Source organism: Triturus cristatus, chromosome 8 (genome assembly GCF_964204655.1).
Source record: "Triturus cristatus chromosome 8, aTriCri1.1, whole genome shotgun sequence".
Taxonomy (NCBI): domain Eukaryota; kingdom Metazoa; phylum Chordata; class Amphibia; order Caudata; family Salamandridae; genus Triturus; species Triturus cristatus.
In genome coordinates, this window is record NC_140591.1 from 858445314 (window position 1) to 858464545 (window position 19232).

Here is a 19232-nt window from a genome sequence, read left to right on the forward strand (position 1 = left end):
CTTTTATCTCAGCCCCCGCTTGACGAATCCCCCCGAGACTTTCAGGGTAGGAGCGGAGCGTAGCGCCCCACCTATTTTGAAAAATTCGCGAGGATTCGTCAACCGGCGCCAAAGTTATTCAAAATAGAATGTTGAGGATTTCCTATGGAAACGTGGTCCTAACTATAACTACCTACTGGCGACCGCCAGTAGGTAATATATATATATATATATATATATATATATATATATATACATACACACACACACACACACATATTTTTCTTTTAACTTTGTTTATTTAAGTTTTTCATGAACAAAAATTCAGAAAAATAACATAGCACCATTGTTACACATTCGTTACAGGGAGCAACATATCTCCATAAAGTGGATAGCGAGGGAATGGCAAGTCTGATGCAGTGAATCCGTGTCAGAAGAGGTCTACTTTGTCATATATCCTGTGTCCTTTGGTTGCAATTATTTTCCATTAGCTTTAGATGTTTTACGGACTGAACTATAAAAATGGTACCATGGCTTAGGGTTCAACAAAACGTTTCTGTGACATTTCAGGTGACCGGAGCGTGTACTCGTCAGGTCTCAAAGAAGTTACTTACAGGCTTGGACCCCACCAATGATTTTGTGTACAAGCAGCTAATATTTAACAGCAGAATACAATCGGAGGATGATGGCTATGAGAAACGTTTTCAAGCATCTTAGGCGATGGGTTTGCCATCTGTCAAGACTAAGATGGGAAGGGATAACTCCAGTAGAACAGCCATCAGTTAAAGATCTTACTACGAAGAACAACAGTTGGACACATTTCCATCATCTCAATAAGTAACTGACAGCATTTTCTTTTTTTTTAGTTTGAATCAAAAATGTGAAGCTGGCATCACGGTTTTTCTCTTAAGTAAATATTTAACCATGTTATTGCACTCTATTCAAAATCTTAGTCTGTCCCTGAACCACCAAGGAAAGGGAAAAGTGCATGGGGAGGTTAGTTAACACAGGAGGTGGCAAACAAGCTACAGGATCACATTATGCACAAGTCTGATTTGGAATCGCTATCAAAAGTACTAATGCTCACCCATTTGTAGCAAATGTTTCGGGTCTGCAGATCACCCAGCAACCCAACTGAGTCATCATTTTTTTAAAACAATTATTTAACAAACTTCTTTTCCTTTCCGCTGCCACCAGCAGACCAAACATTGGGAGGCAATTCACACTTCTTCTCATGCCCTCAGTCGGCCATCCTCGCCACTTCCCAAGGACCTTCTGCATCACGGTCCTCAAAATGGATGCTTTTATCACTTGACTGCTGCTCTACCCAGCACGTCACAGGTACACCTTAATACTCAGACTCCCTTCTTTTTCATATATTGCTCTTGATTAGGTTTATCAATTTACATTATGTACATGGTATTCCACTGAGAAGCCACATATAAGATGGTTACAGACATGACCCACGCAATAACATACAATCTAGAAAGAAAAATAAATAGGGTGCGAGTGGGGACTTATATACACTTCAGGAAATTCATGAAGCACCATACTTCTGCAGCCAATCTCTCAGTCACAAAGAGCAACAGCAACTAAGGAGTCCATTTCCATGGCATTGCTAGACATGTGATTAACAAAGTGCACTGACACCTCTATTACTATAAGTTAAAACAAAAAAAAAATCACATTCACAGCCACATTATCAATCTCTACGTGGTTTTGTGTCTGACTTGAGAACTAGCGTTAATAGGATAGTGTCCCAGTTCGTAATGGATGTAGCCGTTCTAGTGCAAAATCTTCTGTGGTGGCTCGTTCGTCTTCAGCTTGAGCCCATTTCTGACTTCCACTAACCAGGTTGCACCAATGTGCTTAGACTCCCTTGTTGGAGAAATCACATCAGTATGGAGTACACTTACACCAGTCTGCCTGCATAGTTCCCATTTCCATTTGCCTTTAATAATCTCTATGTTGTGGCTCAACAATTTCTCAGTGGATTTGTCTGAATTGCCTCATAAACAGCTGTTGACCCTAATGGGTGACTCCAGTCACTGAAGCATTTCTTTCCTCACAAATTGTCCCGTAGCTGTACCATAAACTGTAAGACAGCTCTCTGCCCCATCTTAAATGAAGGAGGGGATCTGCTCTCAAATCGAATCTGTACCTCAAGATGCCCAGTCCAGGCCTCTTCTGATACGCTGTCAGTATTGCCCACTTCGGTATATCCACCACAGTTGGCAAGCAACTCTGTTGAAGTAGATCAGGATATGGTGTTTGTGCTGTACATTTAAATTTTTTACATTCTCTTAATTATGTTAGCAGGGCTCATAATTCTGTGTGACCGAGGGCATTCAGAGTACCCATGGCATAGCTCCTGCGGCAGTCACAGCCCTCTCAATTTGCAGTATCTTTACCACAATCTAAATCGCCCTTGTGAATAATGCCTCCATACCTGGTTATACTCTGGTACTCAAGGTGTTTATTCTGTTTTGCCCTCAGCTCCTCTTCACTACACACAGCCAGTCACAGTGACATTTAGGTTGTCATCTGATCTGTGGCAAAGTCCCATCTCGGGCGGCACTACACAGGTTGGGTGATCTGAGGACACAGGGTTCTGTTTATTTTTTTGTCACTGGCGTGTTTCCATGATCTAGCCCTCCTGTTGACCTACATTTCTACGTCTGTTCCTGACACTGTAGATGGACAACTCATCTGAGGGAGCATTATAGAGGTTCCAGAGCTGGAAGCTCCAAGCTTTTTTTTTAGCTCTAACACGCCAATAGTACATTTAAAGGTTCAAGAAACACATTTATACAAGCTCAAAGGCTGCGAAGAGAAGTGCTCGAAAAGCTATGACAAGAAAGCAAAACTGCTGCTCTTGTTGCAATATTATTTTGTGTCGAATGCTTGGTTTCATTTATCGAATTCTATCGCCTTACCAATGTCTCTATCTTTCTGGTGAGACTTTAAATCCTGCCAAACATCTTAAACTATTAATAGGACTTATTCTTGGCAATCTTTGACCCTCTCACGCCTTCCTGCAGGCTTCTCTGATTTTCCACTCCTACGGGGAACAACCAGAGACCCAACTCTGGACCATCAACGATGTTTCTGCTGTGAACCATATCATTGTTGATTTCACTTCAATATGTTTTTGCAGTGTGTAGCCCAGACTGCATTAAAGGCTGTAGCATCCTCTACCGAGAAATATCAATGCTCTGATTGAAAGCTTGCAGAACTTGGTTAACTCAGTTTGTGGAAAAGGCACCAGTTTTATTTTATTCACATAGTCCTTGTTTGTTTTGTACGGAACTCTGACCGAATGCATTAGAACAGAGAGCTATAGGAGAAAACCATAGAGCCAGGAAGGTACAGCCATGCAGTGTAGGTGACAAAGCGCTCAAAAGCGTGACTCAAAGGAAACCTCATACATTTAAGTTTCTGATCTTTCTCAAAGTGAACAGTAGGATGGCCAGACTGATAGATTCTGAAGGTGAGTTTCAAACTCCAGGTGCATAGCAGAACGTCTGGGTAGCAGTTTGTGGCTTTCTCACATTTGGGATTTCTAGACTGAAGTGACACAAAATACCCAACACAACATTTTGACCAAATTAATTCCAGACACTGCCAAGAAATAAAGAGATTTTGCAAAGGTGTAGGTTGCTTCAGGACAGTATTTCAAAATCCAGAGCAGACCTCACAACATATACGTTCGCCAAAACATACACAGAATCTCAGAGCTTTAACACACTGGCCATCAATATCTTCACAACAATCTGCTGCGCTGCCGGCCAACCTTTTTCCTAGATGTTGCTATCTTTTGATGCAGACTTCGTTCAACGCGCCACAAAGGATGTCCGGCTCGTTATCGGACCCTGTTAAAGCTAGTGGCTTCTTAGTTATCACAAATCTCACTTCAAAAACAACATTACATTTTGTGAAGGGCTCAATCAAATGCATGGAAATGCTTCTGTATTGCTCTAAATCATTGGGTGAAAGGGAGCATCCACAAGTTTCCACTCTTGGTCCAGCAAAGCCAACTTCAAAGCCAGTTTTCATTTTCGGCATAATCATTGGGTTGAGAGGATGTGGCCTATGGGCTAGAGGGGTAGACCTCAAATCTGGGGAACCAGGTTTGAGTCTCGGCAATGACTCTCAAAATCCTGTGATTCTGGGCAAATCACTTAATCACCCCGTCCCTAACAAAACAAAAAAACAAAAAAATGTGTCCTTGTGTAACGCAACTGGTGCTCATGTAAAGTGCTCCGATGCCTTTGCTCTAAATAAAACTCACTATGTAAGAGACACCTGTTTAGATTTGTTGTGGTGTTCTCCCATAGTACCCAAAGTTTAAATATCGACCTGCGCTAATATGAACTGGTCAGTATTAACTACCAATATATCATCAAGCTAAGAAAAGGTGGAATTAAGAATAGTAAATCTACACCCTCTAGTGTATGCTTGCCTCAGCAATTAACCCCTTGGCTGCGGCAGGAATTCCACCGCAGCGCTGGGGGGGGTTTGGGGGCAGCGCGGTGGCGCTGTGCTCATGATGGAGTGGTTCCGTCATGACTCCGCCCACTGCGCTAATCGCCCGCACAGGTGGGGAATCAGCGCAGCGTGGGAGGAGCGGTGGCCAACGGCCGCAGCATGACGGAACCACTCCGTCATGAGCACACGGCACCAGTGGCTCATGACGGAGTGGTTCCGTCATGAACGCTGAAGGGGTTAACTGACCCTCGATATTGTACTGTCAACAATTGTTCAGGTCGATTTTTTTTTTTTAATCCTTTTTATGTGTTAGTAATAAGCTAGTACAATCCTTTAACTCAATTTGCAGAAGGGGTGTGGAACAGGCACAGCAACATGCAGTATATCACATATAAGCGTCATGTAAGTAGGTACACAAATCTCACATGACCATTATCAGTTAATAAATGAGACCTTGTGATAAAAGTGAGCTTGTAAACTATCCCTCCACCCTGGAACAAATGAGGTTCCCTCACAATGTGGGTTCATGCAATAGATACAACCTGTGTGCTCTCTTCTGTGGCACCACACTGGCAGATTGCCCTTTCACAATAAAGCCTCAGCAGGGGGCTGTGCGTTAAGTTCGGTATTATCCCAATTGGCTAATCTGCTCCGTTTTTAAAATGCGCGAACTGCTCCACTTCTAGACGTTTTATAGAAATGTTACCATTGAGCTGCAAACATTAATCTGACATATAGACCATAGCTGCACCTTGTGGGCATTAAGCGACAATTCAACACGTTTGAACAATTAAGTAGCTTCTTCAAATGATAGAAATGCGACTTTCATTATAAATGTTATTAAATATGTGTGTGCATAACGTAAAAGAAAATTACTGGGCGTCGTTAAGCACATACTCCATTCGCCTTGTTCCACCAAATGTAATGAGCAGCTAATTTGGACGTCGCACGTGACCAATGAACTGAAGGCGGGTCAGTGCTGCATAATTAACTGTGAATAGCCACCGTGTAATTACTAGGTGTATGGCATCGTTTGCATGTTCAGTTAATTACTTTACTTCTGAAGCATGGGCGCACTTTTTGTCTGTAATTTAAGAAAGCTGGCTGTGGTACTAAACATTAAGTCATTAAATTGAAGGCCTTGAAACTGGTTCTCTGTTTTTACTTGCCCAAGTGACATCCCATAAAAGTCTCATGTTTTTTGAGGTTGTATTCATTTCCTTATGAAACGGGGTTCTCCTTTGCTTTGTGTGCGGTGAGAACAAATAAGTACTTGGGATACTAGGCAGAGGAAACAAATTACTTTAGATTCCTATTCAAATATTCGTCACTTACTTGAGGGCAGCCGTGAACGTTTTACATATGGAGGTACTGGACATTTATTAGTGAATTTGTTTTCAAGGTTAGGATGAAAAGCACATTCTAAGGCAGATGCAAAAAGCCAATGAGCGAGAACTGGAAACTCAGGTAACTGGTATAGTGAGTTACTGAGACCAGCCATCAAGAGAGCCCTGGGTTTCAGTCATCGGAATGACGAAACACAGATTTACTTTTATGTTCATTCCAGAAGAAATGCTTGAATGCAACTGTCAGCTGGCTGTCTCTTGATCCTGATGGCCAACACGTATGACAAAGGAATGCTAAATCCGAAAGAGAGCATTATGCATTTAGAGTCTAATAAGGGTAGTGCATTCTGGATGCGTTGTACACTATCGTCAGGCTGAAATGGTTTCCTCCTGAATTAGCTGCATCCTATTTAGTTTTGCCTTGAGTTGACAGACCTGGGCGAGGCCTGCTCAGAACAGCTCTCATAAGGCACGGAACCTAGGTCTCTTTTTCACAGCTGAAGGTAAGTTCAGGTCAAATTAGTTTAACAAGTCTTCAAAGGGTAAAAAAATTATGCTAAAAGTTTACACAGTGATCCGTTTTGTGATACAAATGCTTTGTCCATAAAATGCAGTTGCACTGCTCCATCGGTCAATTCCAGTGAGAAGTAAGGAAGCTGCAGCAGAAGTGGTTAGTATTCACTGAGATAAGTGAGTGTACACAGGGGTGAGGACCTAACATTTTGGAAAGTGTGACAATTAGAATTTTCTCTAATGTCTCTAATGTGAGGTTAGTTTAGCCCACAGATTGGAAGAGGGATACCTTAAAGGCATAATAATTAATCAAGTTTGATTATTAGCAGGAATACATAAGAACCAATATACTTGATGCCTCATCTTTAAATGCTGGTTAATTAGAACATTTGTGAGTTTCTATGGACACAACCAAGGGGGGGTGGAAACAAAGGGAAAAGAGAGAAGGATAAGATCTAAAACATTTTCCTTCTGAATAGAACAACAACAACCTATTCCTGGATGACTCTCAAAGATGGAGTCCCGATAACCTTTTCACTCTTCCAGCAATAGAATGATTACACTCAAAGTAATTCTCAATTTCAGAAATATCACAGTGCTGTCTAGAAATGTTCACTATAAACTCCTGATTACCACATTTTGGCCCTTGTCGATGGTCGCTTATCTTTTCCTGGTGGGAGAAGGAACAATTGGAACAATGGGTCCCAGTTAAATAGGAATTTTCCCATCACATTCATACTCACTCTCACAAGCTTCTCTCACAAGCTTGTACGCATTTGTAAATCCTTTTAACATTCCAACACTTCTCATCTTGGTTGAAATCACTTTTCTTATTGAGTTTAACAATTATATAAGGGCGTAAGACCTCCCTTTTTCTAACCAACCTTGTCGATCAATCCTGGCAAAGTCACCAACAGCAGGATTGTGAGGTTTGACTCTGTTGGCATTATTAAATTGTTCCTTAGTGTGAATCTGTTGAAACTCTACACACCTCATAACATCAATGAGGTTGGGATTAGAAACATGCAATTTGCCCCAAGACAGCTTATCATTGAGCCACCATGAACAAACTTTATAAGTGGGGTATCTTCCTCTCAATAAAAATAGGTTAGTACCTATGTTACTATTGGGAGGTATTCTGTAAGCCTACAACCTCTCACAGATGGCTGTGGAAAAGGGATTGTGACCTTGGTGCTAGATGTACACTGTCTTTACACGAACGATTAAATCGTTCAACCCGGCAATTGTACTGTGGGTTGTCAAGGGCGGGCAGGCTTTAGGCAAGTAGGTTATACTCTGAAGGTAGAGGAAACCTGTCATTTTGGTGGAACTAAGTTGCACTCCGTTATATGCAACAATCATCTCAGGGAAGCCCTTCTAACTAAAGATTCTTTAAAGTATTCTAAAACTTCAGAAGTGGTTCTTCTCTCAACAAGCATAACATTTAAGCATTTAGAATAGTGATCAATTGGGACCAGAGCAAATAGCAAGTGAAAGGATAGTCTGTCAAAGAGTCCGGCAGTGTCAAACCCCAAATTTTGCCATGCAAACGGAGGCCAGTGGACTGGTTGTAAAGGGGTACATGAGGTCTTCAAATTTTTATCACTAGATACTCAAACCCGACATCTCTGACATAACAATCTGCATACAGGCCCATTCCAGGCCACCAGAAATGCATCTACACAAACAATTGAGGGCTGACGTCCCCATAATTCCCTGTGGCACGACAAAAGAATGTTCAAGAATGTTCAAGAAAACACTCGAGCGTAACACATACACTGTTAGAAAACAAAAAGCCATTCACTACTCTTAATTCAGCACTTCCTTAGTCAAAGGCATGTATAAGACCACTTCGGCGTTTTTAAGGGGAGGGACGGGAGAGTTCCTGCACATATTTGCCCACCAAACCTACATTATCACCTTCCGCCCACCACAGTTCCTCATTTACAAAACCAGTACCTCCCGTTCCAACATGATGAGCATGTAAGTAGTGTTTGTAGGCTGGTAAAGAAAGCACAGAAGTAAAGCAGAGGACCCTATTGCATCACTCCCACACATTCAACAAGTACCCACCTATTTGGAGCATCCTGTTCTCAGTACTGCTAGCGATCATCTCTTTCCAGAGCTCCTGCTTCATGTGGAGACTCAATAAATGGAATATAGACTAATTTGAAGCACTACCTCCTATGCAGTAAAGCTGTTAATGGCACCATTAACACTGGGGCGAATTATATTTTAGGCCCATAGCTGGAGCCTAGTTTGAGACATGGTGTACGTCTGCACAGCATAGCGGAGGAGTTTCTTCCATGGTGAAAGAGTCCATTCCACACCAACTATTCAGAAGCCACAACTTGAAACCCATGCCCAACTCCACATTCTGTCTGATGGCGCAAGTGCTATTACCAGCTGATGAGAGGATAGTAATCCAGGATGGCCAAACAACTTCCCAAGCAGTTGTGGGAAGGAACGAGTCTACACCTTCAATGCAGAAGTATCTCTGATCTTGCTTTACTGACATCTCTTTGAAGACTGTAGAGAGAAGCCACATCCCTATGCAGTTACCTAGTGATATTTACTAGATAGCAATTAGGCACATTAGATCACAATCTGATATTGACAGCAGTGCTTGGTTTTATCATTTTAAAAAGCTATTGGACTCTTCCAGTTTAAGTCCTGCGGGATCCCATTATAAAAGGACTATTTAGCCTAGTGGGGTTGGAACTGTGCTCTTTGTACTTACACAATGTGTGGTCGCACTGTTTCTCCCTCTTCCATTGTGAACATTTAAAGCTCTCCACTGAATAGAATACTTCTTTGACATTCTACAAGTAATTTCTAAAATTGATACAATAAGTGTTACCCTATTGTAAATGTGATTAAACTTCAATCTAAATATTGAACAACGGTGGAACAGACAAATGCCCATGCCCCCTCGCCTCGTCAAGGGGAGCCTTACAGCATGCATCTCAATCAGCTATCATCTTTTCCTTTTCTATAAAAACATTTAAAAAACTGTGCATCGTTTCTTAGTAGGAAGAGAGAAAACTTAATAGTAAACTTGGAGTAAGTGGTACATTCAAGTTATTTCCACCACACTTTTCTTGAATGCACTATACCATTCCTTTTGGAGGCTCAAGCTGAACGTTTTCAGAATAGTCACCCAAGAACTGAAATGAACATAATGCCATTGCAAGATAAAGATTTAAGGTTCCTCCCACTGGACATGCTCCAGAGGAACTATGTGGTAAAAATGTCTGATGGAGTCAAGCGCTTAAGATACCTCTGCAGGATATTTGAGGGAGACTCCTACCACTGGATTTGAAATGTTAGAGATTATGATGCCAAATATTTCCTCTCAACAGTACAGCTTAGCCTTTGGCACATTATTCTCCCTGCAGCGTATTTCTGATCTACCACATGAGTATCTGCTGAAGGAAGCGGCCTGATAAAACGAGACCAACCTTCAAGGCAGAGTCTCGTTGGATGTGTTTTATTCTTTAGAAATCGTAATGAGGACTTTGAGCTATTACTGTTATTGCCAAATTAGAGTGCACTTAGTAGAATATTGATTACAATTGATATTATAGGTGTTGTTTAAAAGAAGTTGTCCAATTAAATATTGTGCTAAAACTTAACGCAAGGGGCTCTGGATACACAAGAGAACTGTGGTGGGAAAGGGACTGTCACAGATATTTGACGAAAGTAAAATTAAAGAGTACTATTCTAAGACGGAATACTGGAGAATTTGCCTGGTGAGACAAACACCATATTAAGTTTACCAAAGAAAAATATGCCCACTTAGTTGAAATGTGTCCTAGAAAAACAACGCTGTTATTCGTTGCTAAACAGGTTCTGGCTTCTCGCAAGGAAGCATGACTTCCCCAATGAATAACTTATTGATATATAAGGCTCCCAGTTTTCAGGTTTTACTGATTTTTACAGAAAAGTAAAGATAGAAAAAAATTGTCTTTTCTGTCTAGATTTATGTCTAAAAGAAGAAAAATACAGAAAATTGAGCTTGTTTTAAATGACTCTTCATGCTCTTTTTTCATGAAATTCATCTGTGGTCAGAAGGGCATTATCTACAATGTGTTAGGTATCGGTCTCTGTGCTGCAGCATAATCTGAAGCCAGATTAGTAGTCATGCAGGAGATGGTTAACACTAATGTGATCTTGTAGTTTTGCGTAGACTTCTTTTTCAGTAATCTTGCCAATGAAGGAAGGATAGGTGAGTGATTATGAAATCTCATGTCATTACCATTCACATCATCAATATCATACCATTATGAGATCAGTTCAGAATAGAAAAGGTAAAGGTACCCCAGTGAAGGTACTGGTCAGAAACGACAGACGGCATCATGCAATTAGAAAATGGCACTGATAATATGAAAGCCGTTGAGATGAGGGCAATAGAATACACCAAAACTCCCAAACTTAAAAAAAAGTAAAAATACAATGAATGGAAATTACTTAGCGGAAACTGCCATGTTGACCGATCAATCCACTTCCTCACAGTGTTTCCTCAGTGATTACAAATTCGGAGTCGAAGCTTTTCAAAGGGACGTAGTGCCCTCAAGAGCCTATCTTCTGTAATTCTTTGCCCTATGACTTATTGACTCATTCCAAAAGGCCCACTGAGACGGTGTGTTTTATAAATGTATTTATTAATTTATTCATTCATTAAGTGACACAAACTCAAAGCAGTTAAATCGGGATGAGACAGAGGGAATTCTCGTTCCTCCTGTGTTACGCATTCCCCCAGCACCGGCTTTTTATTGTAATTTATATAAAACAAAAATATCTTGGTCCTAAATGTATAGATACTATTCATACAATGTAAAATGTAATTTTGAAAAACAAAGTTACAATACTCAAAATGTACTACAATCTCGGTGAAATATTAAAAAATAAAATCTCACTGCATTAAGTTCTTTAGGAAGAAGATCCCAAAGGAGATCATAAGAGTTTAGTTACTAAGCAAATGAGTTCATAGTGTAGCGTGCAAGATCACATTCTGGAAAAGCAGCTAATAAAAAGATGGTTTAACCACCCACCAAGCACACGAACTTGCTAATCTGAAAAACACATGCAACAAACCTTCCTGCAACTGATTTAAAACCTGGCATTTTGTATATCCAACAAAATAATGAATATCTCGCTTTACATTTCACTAGAAAGACTTGTAATCCTCGTACAACGTTGAAAACAGTAGATACATTTGTTTCTCCCTGCGTTACTCAGTAAAAGTCTTCTGGCACGGAAGCTAGTTTATGTGTCACATCGATTAACCTTTAGAAATTCAGTCAACCTGAATTGTCTCTTGAGGTCAGGCTGCTTTAAATTTAAGTTAGAAAAAAAATTACAGCCTTTTTTGGATAGTGCTTCTGCTGTTGCATTGTCTTGTACTGAAACATTTTTACAGCGCTTACTACCACTATGAGGTGCACAGAATTTCTCGCCTACGTGGGCAGCATGCTATGCCATTTAGGGTGTGTGGTTGTAAGGGATGCTGTCTTTGTTTTGTGATTCACTGTGGGAAGTGTTTCCATGTTTTGCGTGAGAGGTACAGTTGTGTTACGGGACGCTGCACTGAGCAGTTTGCTGGATGAGAGGTTGAGGTGCAGTTGGTTTTCAGTCAGCAACCGCTTTGAACTGGTCTGCAGGTCCCTTTATGACATTTCTTATGATCAAAGTCCACTTAGTTGGTTACTGCACTGGGTTGTCCAATCTGGGAAATTTTGTTTAAATGTTTATGGTCCTGAGCAGACATGACTGGAGATAGAAAGAGTGGATGATCTGCTGGGATGAACTTTGTTACCATCATTCCATATTTGACTGGCATTGTGAGATGCTATATGGGTAGTTGTGACATGAAGTGTTCCGCTAAATTAGAGTCCTCCGATTGTCCAGCAGTATGTGGCAGATCGCTTCAGTTATTCCATGCTTGTTCAGTTGGTGATGGCTGGCTGCTGTACTGGGTGATGGACAACACCGATAGCAGATGTCTTATCTGAATGTAGCATTATTAAGCAGTATAAATGAGTTATTTTGCAACCTGTATGAACTACAGTTGGTTGCTGAGTTTCTAGGCCTTCAAACATACTTCTTCATAAAACCTTGAGATAGACTGGGGCATGGAACCTTTACTATGCACTACACCTAGCAGTGTGAAGGCACAGTTTATTATGTGAGAATGAGCATAGGTATCTGGCTGCAAACGCAGGGCATGGAAGATGAGCATGGTTGCCTAGTTTTCTGCCCATTGCAGTCTATTTGAAGTCTTTGCGTGAAGGTCTCTGTGGATCCCATTTTAATAAACCAGGAGGGACATAACAGTTAACATTAGCACAAGGCATTGTGACAGAAGCATTCACAAGAATACACAAGTTAAAAAGCATTTTTCTTGGATGAATACGATGAAGGGGGAGGGGATGTGTGAAGAATAATTTTACCTCCAACATGACTTGCAGGGCTTTCATGTTTCATATATTCTTTTGGGGAACTGGAGGGGATCCCAATGTCGGAGGCCAGTCAAAATGGATGTAGGTGAAGATTTCTGGACCAAGGGATCAGGACTTCAGTCACTGAGGTGATGTGGGAAAACCAATTGTTGTACATCCAACTTTAAATTCATGAAGGGCAACCTGTAACTAGTGGATGACCTTAAGTTTCCTTTTACAATTTAAGGAAGATCTCTTGCCTAGAAGTCGAAGCCTACTTCGTACCCTTGTAAGATCTTCACAAGCAGAGCAATGTAGGTGTTAAAAAGAATCTGGAAAAGGCTAAGGCCTATTGAAACCCTGAAAGTGATATTGGAGTAGAGGTTGACCGGATGATGAGGAAGGACTTAAACCATTCCCACAGTACCCATAAGCTCATCTACAACTCATTTGATAAAGGAGTGTGTCATGGTCAGTGACATTGAAAGCTCCCAAGGATGTGAACAGCTTCTATCCGATGTCCACAAGGATAGCTAGTGGCTGTTCCCCCGAAGGGCTGTAATCATGACTTACAGTGACAATAAAAATCAAATGAGCATTGAGGCGATTGATCAATACTGTTTCCAGGGCTTCCTCCACAAAGGAAGGCTATACTTGGGTTTTTTGTTACCCAAGAAGCAACAGCAGAAAAGAAAGTAAAAAAACACTCTTGTGCAAAAATAGGAACTTGGGCAGAGTTAGTACACCTTTGTCAGGTACATCACTGAGCATGACATCATTCTCCACTTATCTCATGATGTTCCAGGGAGACTAGCAGTGGCCTGCTTCAGAATATCATTTAGCCAGTAAACATGCAGGGCGGTGTAAACTTTTTAAAAAATAAAATAAAAAATAACAAATGACACATGCATGTTTAGAGGGTGAAAAAAGGTGAGTGATAAAAAAAGAAGGGTAAGTGATGGGAGAGTGAGGTGCCGTAATTGATGACTTAAAATATATTTGTTGCAGCTTGACTGTGGGTGGAATATGTTGATTGTTAAAGGAACAGGTATGGCTGTGCCTACAGTTTTCTTTATGCATTGGTCATATGCCTCTGACTAAAAGTTAGGGAAGGTTTAACTATCCTTCACATGCTTCCAGGAGAACATAGCCTTGCTTTGGAGTAAAGCCAAACAAAATGACCCACCATAGGCCTTAAATGGTGACTTGCTTTTGTTGAATTATTGATACTTGAGGGATGCTCGCAATATAGTGCATTACATTCCTCGTTCCATATTCAGTTGGGTTCATTCAAAACCTATGCTGATCTTTTTATTCTTTTTATAAACCTGAACGGTGGGGAACCATATTTACAGTGTGCATTAATGACCTTCAGAATGAATCATCAATATTAAGAACTGCCCGAACACGAGCCCAATCTCTTTCTTTGTTGAGCTTTGGGAAGCTCATTTATCTGTGATAAAGTACGGATCCGAGCCGGACCATATCCATTATAAAACTTGGTCTCGCTCTCAAGTAGCAATAACGTTTGGAAACCAGACCATTATCCAAGTTATTTATTGTTTTTCTAAAAACATAGTCCTTACCCTTTTCAGTCACATGAGGCCCGGACCAGGAGAGAAAGGGTGGTAAAAGTAAAGAAAGGTAACAAAGAAGATGGAACAGATATTGGGAACGGAAATGACCTGCCAAGTTTGTAAAGATTTCATAACATACTGAGCAAAAGCATGAGGCATGGACTGGACTTTAAGCATACAGGATAAATGCTGGAATGTGACAGTTATCTCCCGCTTCCCTTCTGTCTTGGGAATCTTTTTGTAAGCTCCACCCGGTACAGGGCTTTTAGACTGTAAGTGTACCTGGTGGAACCTGTAAATTAATCAGGGTGAGTCTTATAAAGTGTGCATGTCCTCACTACAAAGAGAATACTGTACTGTCAGACACCTTGGGGCGTGTGGTTACAGACTGGTGAAAAGATGGTTCTCAGTATTATGGTTTAAAGAAATGTATTAACAAAAAGTGAAGTTGATTTATACGAGGTGCATGCATACTATACCTTACAAAAACTACACAGAGTTTCTTTTCAGAATTGCATGTGCAGGGATCGAGGAGGTCCCTAGGATGTTGCCACACAGAGCGAGTGGGCCCAACAGCCAGGGGAGTGTGTGTTAACTGGAAACCTTCAAACATTTGGGGCTCGCCTATGCTGGAGGTGGTCTGTGTTCCAGTCTCGGTTTAGCTCTTATAGTCAACAAGTGTAAGTCAAGTGCAGATGTACTGCCACTGGTTTAACAATCAAATCCTCGAAATTCCGGTTTACTTGCAGGATGGACAGTATCTGTCCCCTCTTGTCGTTCTACACATGCTTCATGGGGGCTATCTGGATGTACAGTGCTGTCCTAGCGGATCACTTGCAAGAAGAGAGAATACAAACCCCAAGTTTTATAAGTGACAGACAAAAACATTTGTATACCTGAAATTATGCTTAACCAGAGGCTTTTACAGGGACAGCATTAAATAGCTTCAATATTAGAGCTTGTGTAAGGACACGAGCTCAGCTCCCATGTTGAACTCAAAACTGACTGGTGTTGCATATGCATTTTCAACTACATACACCACTGGACACATTGCTCTTCTGTGCTTTATAACAAGTGATATCTACCCTTTCTACTGACCAACAAGATGATAACTCAGATGTATAACAAAGGAGAGCTCATGCCTCTTATTTCAAAGATTCCACTACACCAGAGCTCTCTATACCGATACAAGCCCTGTGGTCTGTGTGGGGTGTATGGCTCCCACCTGGCACCCTGCACTGCTGGGAGTTCTGTGGTGTTTGGGTGGCGGCCATGTACTAGATGCTCTCTCATGCCACATCTCGCCCTCACCTGTCCATCATCGAACCCTGAGCAGCCCGAGGGAAATTGATTCAGTACTTATATTGCTTGGGGCAGTTGCCTAGGTGGGTGATATGCAGAGACAGAAGGGTGATGAGAGGAACACACTCCTTTGTTCTTAAACTTACTGCCTGATCTTCTGGAAGGCAGTAATGTTATAGATATGACTCATGGGGACGGATTTCTAGTCTGCTTACATGCTCTTGTCTTTATGACTGATCTGGTGGCCATGTTTGATGAGGGACAGGTTTCCCTTACACAAGTTAGAATCAAAATGGAATCGTGATGCAATACTCTTTATATGCTCTGCTAGCTTTCCCTTTGTAACAACTTGTATGCGAAATGCTTTTATCTGTAGTAACACTTTATTTCGCGAGATGCTTGTTTGGAAGAGTGTTACCAGAACCTTTTCTTATGTAAAGAAACCAATGAAACTTATTTTCTTAACTGTTCGATTGCAGGTCTGTTTTTATGTAAAACAGTCAGATGCCCATTTGGTTCTTGTTTGCGCAGGTGTTGTTACGGTGCCCTAATAGCAGAGAAGACTAAGGCGATATTTAGGCCCGGATAGTACAGACAAACAACTAGCTAAGAACTAAATTAATTGGAAAAAAATACTACAAAGGATCCTGTGCTCCCTACCGAATGTAAATCTTACGTGAGAGCAATGCGGTCTCTTTTTTTTCCCAAACACGACAATGGTTGCTCACAACACACCAGAAAATCTCCATGTTTATTTCGAACTATCATCAAGCTTAATTTAGGTCTTTCAAGTACAAACCAGTACAGCTTTACAACCTCGAATATACAACCTAGTATGTCGCCGAATTTAGCTCAACCATTAAATGCAAAACTGGATAATGCTTCTTGACGAGATTTTAAAAATGTGTTAAAAAAATAAAATACATTCAATTCTGCAAAGCAGCACTTAGTGGCGCCATATAGGCTTTCACCAAGACTGTGAAAGCCATTAGAAATATTTCTCCAGTCATATTTCTTCTACAGCAGGGGTGTCGAAAGTCAGTCAACTAGTGCTTTTTCCATTCGACAGGTTCAGCCAACCACAGACAATGAAGAGTATTCACATTTAGATTCATTGTTACTATTTCATATGTGGCTATAATTAAATTGTGGTGTGGATCCGGCCTTTATGTATTAACACTAGAGAGGATGTGGCCTAACGGCTACAGTGGTCGACTTCCAAGCTGGGAAACCGGGTTCGGGTCTCGGCAGGGATGCTCAACATCCTGTGATTCTGGGCAAATCACGTAATCTCCCTGTGCCTAACAAAATTAATGTGTTTATCTGTAACGCAACTAGTGCTCCTGTAAAGCACTTTGATACCTTTGGGTTGAGTTCGCACTCTATAAACCCCCCCACCCTCCACAAAATAAAACACTGGAAACCCTTACTATATACGTTTTAGCCTGTTGATGTTCAGTTGTTTTGCACAACGGGAGATACTGAAATTTGCCAGTTCCCAATTTTAGTAGTACTAGGCAAATTAGTATCAATAATAGTCTTCATTGAAGGGAGGTTGAGCAGACGAGTATGCAACTATGCAGATGATAGAAAAATGTATTATAGGCTGGGTGTGGCAAATAGAGACATCATCTGCGAATTTAGCATGGGTCCAGACATTTCTTCGTTTTATGGCATCCAAGCACTTTTTTCTGTTTTGATTTTTGTATCTGCTAACAAAACAAAAAAAATTCCAGACAGTTGTGGACCTCCTGAGGAGGTATCAACTGACCCCAGATTAAAAAACACTAGTCTAGTTGTAGCCAGACAGCAGAGAGACGTTTTGCCAGTTTATAGACCCTATCAAAAGTACCTAATATACCACTAGATCACATGCAAAGAAGGTTTCTTTCTACAGTTTTGCATCCTCAGATTATATCCCTCTCGCTCGGTCTCCCTCTCGCTCTGTCTCGCTCTGTCTCGCTCTGTCTCCCCCTCTCTCTCTCTCTCTCTCTCTCTCTCTCTCTGTCTCCCTGCCTCCCTCCCTCCTGTCTCCCTCCCTCCCTCTGTCTCACTCACTCTGTTTGTCTCCCTCCCTCCTGTCTCCCTCCCTCCTGTCTCCCTCCCTCCTGTCTCCCTCCCTCCTGTCTCCCTCCCTCCTGTCTCCCTCCCTCCCTCCTGTCCCCCTCCCTCCCTCTCACGCACTCGGTTTGTCTCCCTCTCTCTCGGTCTCTGTCTCCCTCCCTCTCTCTCTCTCCCTCTCCTTCCCTCTCCCTCTCCCTCCCCCTCCCTCCCCCTCCCCCTCTCTCTCTCTCTCCCTCCCTCTCTCTCTCCCTCTCTCTCCCTCTCTCACTGTGTTTGTCTCCCTCCGGCCGTACTATGAGTACCCGTGCCATAGCGGGATTCAGGTAACATCATAAACCACAAGGCTGAGTGGTTTGTAAATGTCACCAGAACCCAGAAATGGCAATATAGGACCATATTACACATGGTTCCCATTATGTATTTTTTTTTTATTTTTTTTTAACAGCCAATGAAGGAAGTCAGCAGTCTCTCACTCATCACAGAGTGGGATGGGATCAGTGAGACTGCTGACCCCACCCCGCACTGTGATGAGGTGTCACTGATTGGCACTCGGCCCTGGGCACTTCAGGGTTTAAAACGAAAGCGCCCAGGTCCGAGGCACTCAGTGACGCTCCCCTTGTAACAAAGGAGAGGAGGGTCTCGAGGCACTTTTGCCAGGATGAGGAGGTCACGCCCACAGGGTTGTGAAAGCCTCAGACTGGCAAAGTTCAGCTCGGGCAGCCAGGCGCTTGCATATTTAGAGCAGGTCCAGCTCCTGGCTGCCTGAGCTGAACAAGAAGAGTGCGTCAGGCTGAGCAAAGGTCAGCCTGACAGGCCCTCTTCTTGTTCGGGAAAAGGGTATGGGGTGTGGCCCTCTGCCCACATGGGCGGGCCATGGCAGTGCTCTTCTGTGCCTTGTCCAGCTCTAAAACCATATTGAAAGTGTGCAAGAATATCATTATCAATATCCTCCCAACCATTTACTGTTGAGTTATTTCGAGAGACATGTCTGTAGCTTGATGGATAACATAACATAACATAACAGGTGTATTTGTAAAGCGCACGATTACCCGTAGGTGTCCTGGTGCTGAATAACAGATGTTTATTGTTACCCAACTCAATGGTACTCATTTTATCGACCTCAGATGGATGAAAGGCTGAGTGGACCCGCCGGGATTTGAACCTGTGACCATGAGGTCGAACACAGGCCCCTGCAGTGGCTGCTTTAGTCCACTGAGCCACCAGACCCGGCATGACCTTGGTCGACCATTTTAAAATCAGCAATAATAACTGAAGTGACTAAGAGATGGATAGACCAGGTTTACAGGCCGGTTAAACACATTTGTTAACATAGGAGTACACAGATCCATTCATTTCACGCTCAGATTCTTATTAGGTACTGTTGCTATGAAGTTCCTATTGCAACTTCTACATCAGTGTTTTATTACTGCAATTATTGTGACTCCTCGCATAATACAATTATCTGTGTCCAAGTACGTAGAAGTATCTCATTTACTTACTGCTTCTAGTCTTAATATTCAAAT

General features: G+C 41.9%; 2 protein-coding genes across 6 annotated transcripts in view; one reads left to right on the plus strand and one right to left on the minus strand.

Annotated features, from left to right (window-relative positions):
* Window positions 1-19232, minus strand: part of CMSS1 (cms1 ribosomal small subunit homolog) — a 1297886-nt gene that overhangs the window by 1192861 nt on the left and 85793 nt on the right. The window lies entirely within an intron of this gene.
* The window catches only part of FILIP1L (filamin A interacting protein 1 like), a 946987-nt gene that overhangs the window by 924260 nt on the left and 3495 nt on the right, over window positions 1-19232 (plus strand). The window lies entirely within an intron of this gene.